Raw genomic sequence first — 6,558 nt, 5'->3', positions numbered from 1 at the left:
TCATAGTCCTTTTTGCTGGAACATATAAGTTCTATACACAAAGTCACACTAGTATGAAATATAGAGTTATATTTCCTTAGGTGTTAATTTTTTATGCTTAAATATATCCTTTTTTCTTTGTGTAAAAACAGTCATAGTTGACACTTAACAGATTTGAATCTTTAACATGAGCATTTAACATTAACAATGATAATCAAGTGGAAATGCCAGTGCCAGGAAGCAGGCGATGATCCAGGGAGAGCAGGGACAGCACAATTGAAGAGAAAAGGGGAGCAATGTTTTTTTTTTTTTCTTTTTTTTTTTAAATAAGCCTACGGCACCCCGTATTCCCAGGCGGTCTCCCATCCAAATCCTAACCAGGCCCGACCCTGCTTAGCTTCTGAGATCAGATGAGATCAGGCACATTCAGGGTGGTATGGCTGTAGACAGGGGAGCAATCTTAAAGGCAGATTCCACCCAAGCTTAGGTACACAACACATATTCAGCTAATTCTATGTTTCACAATATAGTCAATCTGTTTTTTCAGGTAGTTTATCTTTTTTCTTTGCTGGAATGCTGGACTCACTTGTTTTAATAAGAACATTTTATACTCAAAGGTCAACTAATAACTAGCAACCCCAATAAAGCTCCTTGGTATCTTCTGTTGTCAATTCTCAAAACTTCTGGATCATCACATCTACTCAAAGGATTCTGTTCATTTTTAAAGCAACTTGCCTCCCATTTCCCATCATTGGTGAATAACTGGAATTAGCTCCTCAGGAGTCATCATGATGTAGTATAAAGAGGCATGGAGACCAGGAGTCTGATGGTGACTCTGATGCTAAATACCTCTGGGTATTCTCTAGGCATTCTCCTGGGCTTTATCTCATTCATCCAGTGAGACCCACAGTTTCATCCTGTACAGAAATTGTAGGATTCGAATTAAGAATGATTTTTTTCATTCTGATTTATTGCAATATTAAAGCACACCCGAAGCCTAAATGTGGCTGCATTCCCAAATGCTGCCTCTAGAAACCCTAATCTTAACAATTTTGCAAAGCATTTACTTGACTAAATACTCTTTGAGCAACTACAATACAATGTGTCATTGCTTAACATTCCGGAGGATACAGAATGCAGTATCAACCATGGATTCTTTTTAGTTTAGTTGATAAGGCAAGACACAGACTCCCAAAAAAAAGATGCAAGTATAAGGCAGAATAAGATCTGAATCTATATCAAAAGTGCTAAGCAGTGCTAAGCAGATAATATGGTGGAGAACAATCCCTGACAAAAGAAAAGAGCATGGAACCATTTGCAGGAGAGTTCAAATACAAAGTTAAGCAAAGTAGAGAGTGTGATAGAAGACCAAGCAGATCAGCCATAAAGAGTTTGACCAGATACTGAAAACCCTTGAATGCCTGAATGAGGAAACTTGACTTCATTCACAATGCAGTGGGGAACCACTGTGAAGCTCTGAATAAGGATCATTTCTAAGTATCACACAGGATTTCGAAGTTGTATTTGTCACAGCACAGATGTTTCATACATCTGAATGAACTGCTCAACTTTCAGAATTTGGTCTTTATCTCATTTAAATTGAATGGATTGGACAGGTTCTCATAATCCACGAAAGCTTTATTTCAAACATACAAGTCATTCTTACAGACAGTCTTTAAGTGGCTGTTGCTTCAATTAAGATACTTTCGGCTTAATGTGAATACGGGTCAAAACTAGTAACTAGTGGCACAGTAAAAGCATCAAAGACTTTCAGTCTTTAGAGCTTAATATTTCTTCTCATTTATTTTTAGCTAGATATCATTTAATAAGAAGCTATTGAGCCATCCCATACCTCTGTACCTGTGTTGCTTATTCATCTTTGCTGTCTTACAATAAAGCTAAAAACTCTTTCATCATCCCAAAGAGACAGTTAATTATATTTTAGGGGATGACCGTCCCAACCACTTGGGTGCCTGATAGATATTTTGTTATTTTGCAGTATTGAAAAGAACCAAACAAAAAACTTCTAGCATTTGCCTCCAACAAGGGTTAGAGAGAGAAGAAATCTCTATTAGCATGAAACTTTGCTGTTTTCTCTACTAAATTAACTCCAATCATTTTCAAGAAAGAACATTTCAATACATTTTTCTGACAGGTAGGAAATTAACTATATACCAGAAGCTATTGAATTCAACTTTAACAGTATCAATAAACATTTCTGATTAAATTATGAAATTGATTTTATAATTTTGACCATTATGTTTTTACATCAATATCATCATATGACAGCAAATGTAGTTACTGCTTCCTTATTGATCTCAGACATGGCACTCCAAAGTACTCATTTGACTATATTACAAAATCAAACTTGATTTCCTGTAGTATTGCAGTAACTTCAGGTCGTAATCTAGTCTAAAGAATCAAAATAGATGAATTATTCAGTTATTAAAAGATATATTTTTCCTTGGAGGAAAAGGAACACTTTGGTCAAGCCATCCCTAATGGTTGTGTTATAGGATATTTCTCCATGTGGAATTACTTTGTGTGGGTCTCACATAAATATACCATCACCTCCCAGCTTGTGTGTTATCAATCACGTTTCTGGTGAATAACATAAGCACCACTTGAAGAGAAAGAAATGTTTATCCTTCACATGCAGGAATTCAACAAAAATGATGTGTTTCCATGACTTTAAAACCTACGTCTTTGTCTCACCAGCCCAACTCACAAAAATACTACTAATATATTGAGCCATTGCATTTCCCAGAAGAGCAATGTGTCTTATGTGTCTTCAGATAAATTTTAAAAGCAAACCAAAAGATGACACATTGAATATCTGGCAGAGCTAATACAGAACTGTGAATTCTCATCCTAGAAGTCCAGCATTCCTGGGTAGGCCCATTTAAAGGCATTTCATGTTTGTTAAAACTTTTTCACAAAAGAATTGAGTTTCGAATCATACAATGCAGGCACATGAGGAACTCTCCCAAATTGCCTAGTCTACTACCCCATTAGGTAGATAAAAAGACCAAGGCCTAGTGTCATTAAGGGATTCATTGAAGGAGACTTTGCTGGTTCATAACAGTACTGGGACTAGACCTCAAGTTTCTCTCCTAGCCCAACTCCATTTTTTCATGTCAGGTATGTCCTGTTTTTAATTTTTGAAATAGCCTATGAGGTGAGAGTTAAAACATTAAACCCAAGACAAATTATGTCTACCCCAGAATCAAACATGTTAGTCCACACTAGAGAAGCCCTAAGCTAGGATTTTTCTTTTTTTAATTAGATCCCTAGTTTCTTGGAAATGAAAATGCTGTTTTAGAACTACTGGAAATCAAAAAGAGGTCTTTCGTGCATTTCACAAAGGACCAAAGCATTTATTCACAGTGACTCAAGAGGCCAAAAAAGACAAATATGCCTTTTCTATGAGAATCTGTAAGTCTCTGCCGCAGTTCTAAGTCTGAGGGTCAGATAAGATACATTCCCTCTTTACTTCTCTTCATTCTTGCATTGGCATTTGCTAAATGTATCTCCTTGAAAAGGGTTCTGTTACATGGTCAATAGTTAAAACCAATGTGAAGAAAAACATCAAATAGTTGACTTTTAACCAATAGGGCTGCAGAATTATTGGATCAGAAGTAACCACAAATTTCATCTCCTCCAGCCTTCCCAAAGCAGGAATATCCTAGGTACCATTCAAGAAGTTGCTCCCTATCTTTCTCAGCTTCAGAGCCAGGAGACCTTCTCTTTTTCTAGATAGGTCATTCTATTTATGAATATTAGTGAACAATCAAAGCTTTTCCTTATACAATGCTCAAACTGATTTACTGATTGATTCATGCCTCCAGAAAAAAAAAGTTATCAAAACTGTCACTTTAATAAAAGTGAATGTAGTCCTAGATATTAGTCTCCTATTTTATTGTAAGAATATTTTCCTGCTTTAGTTTGTGCAAGATAAGCAACTCTCTGAAAGGAAAGATACTTTAGGGAGCTTGGAAGAGACAAAACAACAGGAATCTAATATTTTTTATTTTACTGGAGTGATTATTGGGTTTCTACTGAGCAAGAGACTCCAAAAGGGCATGGTGGTGGCAGGGCATAATAGTACCTGTTGCTCCAAGCCAATCATAGACACTATTCTTACTAAGATGATACCTATTCATTGCTTTACCAAGGACCACTTATTGAATGAATCGATTCTTGAGATAGAAAGGTTAATTCAAATACGTATTCGCTAGGCCACTTGATACCATATCTCATGTATGTCCAATGTTCTATGAAATCTTCAGTGACAACATGAGCATAATCCCTCCTCTTCAAAGTCCACAAGCCAGTGGGAGAAACAGCCACATAGATCCACAGTAAGAATGCAGTGAGTAGATACATGCAAAGAGAAGGTTCAGTGATCACAAGAAGAGAGTCCAGTTTTCAACAAGAGTTTATCCTTCTTTGCTTCTCTTGTCTGCATTACTGCAACTGACCTTCTAACAACCAATTCTATTCTATTCCACGCAAATGTATCTTCCACCTGGTTCTTAATGATCTTTCTAAAATCCTATCCTGATTATGCATTCCCTTACCCTCATGCTCTTCGGCATGATATACAAACACATTGATAAGACAGTTCCTACTCTCCTCTAGTCACTTTCCTCAATACCAGCCCCACCTTACATCTTTAAATCAGATCCCTCCAGCCATATTCACCTCCATGTGGATGCCCAGATACTCAAGGTTTGCTCACCCCTTAGTCTTCATCCGCAGGGCATTCTTCACTGAGGATGGTAGTCTTGGTTTGTATTCTTTATAGAAAAAACTCTAAATGAAGCTTCAAGTTTCAGCCCAGGTGTTATCTTTTCAGGAATCTGTCCCTCCCAGCCTGGGTCTGGCATTTCTCTTCTGGGTTCAAAAGCACCCAGATAAGGTGCTTATCTTGATAAGAGATGGTAAGCTACTGAAATCCTGTAGCTATTATGGTCCATACCACTTAGGTGATAAGTTTTGTGACCACCTTATCCAAAAACAAAAGAGAAAAACAAGGAGGAAAGGGAAGAGAAGAGGGAGGAGTAGAAGAGGGAAGAAGGAGGGAGTAAGGAAGGAAGGGAGAAAAGAAGGAAGGAAAAGAGAGAGAGAATGTGCCTATCTCATGGGTTATGAATAAAGAGTAAATAAAACATTTTGTGTAAATAACATTATTATTTAACCTTATAACTCCCATAGATCTCAACATAGCTTGTGTTGATAATTATTTACCTAGTAAGTATCAATACATGAATGAATGGAGAAGGACTCCAAGGAGTTTCCACAGTGTCCACAGGTTATATTCTGAGCCCTACCTGCTCAGATGTCCTTTCAGTAACTGAGTGCTATGAAAACTCCAGTTTGGCTACAGGAGAAGGGCATTCAGCATGGGTTTCTTTGGGTCTAAAATAACTCTGCTGACAGAGGAAAGATTTGGCTTCTCGGATATCATGGGTAGCACAACTTAGCCTTTAGTTGTTATTATATTAAAGTCGATTCAAGGATAGGAAATGGTAGAGATATTTTCAAGGAGCCAGTTTCGACATTACAGACATCCACAGGCAACTGAAGATGTTTATCTAACCCTTTATTCAGAAGAGAAGTTGCATTTTTGGTTGGTATTCCCCTAGGTCTCACAGCTTGATGAATATAACTTAGAAAGCAAAAGGCTTTTTAATTTCCTTCCTCCTTACCTGTTTTTAACTTTTGTTGTTTCAATGGTTTAGATAAACAGCTTATTTAAATTTCACAACAAAGTTTTCACTAATAGTGAAACTTCAGCTTTGAGATTCAAATAGCATGGTGGGTCATAGAACCTTTTCTGTTGCGTCTATGATGCTTCCATAGTCAGGGAGAATAAGCAACCCAAGTGTGGTGCATCAGAAATTCACTCCAGAAGGTAAGAAAACGTTACTCAGCACAGAACTCCCTCAATCATATTTACAAGATCTCAAATGAAAACATTAAGCATTTCCTATTATTACTTAGCTCATACTTGGTTGACACTGTATACATTCATCATAACTCTTAGAATAGAAATTAGAATGGGAGTAATCGAAAAGAAGATTTGGCACATATTTCTGTAAAGAGTCAAGATAGTCAATATTTTAGGCTTTGCAAGCCATATGATCTTTATTGCAATGTCTATACTGAATTCTACCATTGTAGCAGGAAAGCAGCCACAGACAATATGTAGACAAATGTCTGTGACTGTTTCCATAAAACTTTATTTAGACACAGAAATTTGAACTTCATGTAATTCTCCCATGTTATAAAATATTCTTCTTTTGATTTTTTCCTTAACCATTGAAAACCATTCTTGGCTGGATTTGGGCTGTGGGGCATGTTTTACCCACCCCTTCTCTAGGATATATCATATACTTGTGGGCTAAGAGGTAGAAGACATGCAGTGTGCAAGTAAGATAAAGGATGAAGATTGGGTTGCTTCTTCCCAGGACTATGGGGTACCTATGAGAAAGCTCGCAGACTCCCTAGGTAACACTATGCTAACCCCCAGGGAAAGGATTAAAATCAATTGAAACTTTTTGCATACCTGTTATA

General features: G+C 37.1%; 1 pseudogene; it reads right to left on the bottom strand.

Annotated features, from left to right (window-relative positions):
* Window positions 1–308: 308 nt before the first annotated feature.
* On the bottom strand, window positions 309–427 carry LOC119470140 (annotated as a pseudogene).
* Between the last annotated feature and the right edge of the window lie 6,131 nt (window positions 428–6,558).

Source organism: Cebus imitator, unplaced genomic scaffold (genome assembly GCF_001604975.1).
Source record: "Cebus imitator isolate Cc_AM_T3 unplaced genomic scaffold, Cebus_imitator-1.0 Scaffold23, whole genome shotgun sequence".
Lineage (NCBI taxonomy): Eukaryota > Metazoa > Chordata > Mammalia > Primates > Cebidae > Cebus > Cebus imitator.
This window is presented reverse-complemented; position numbering and strand designations above follow the sequence as displayed.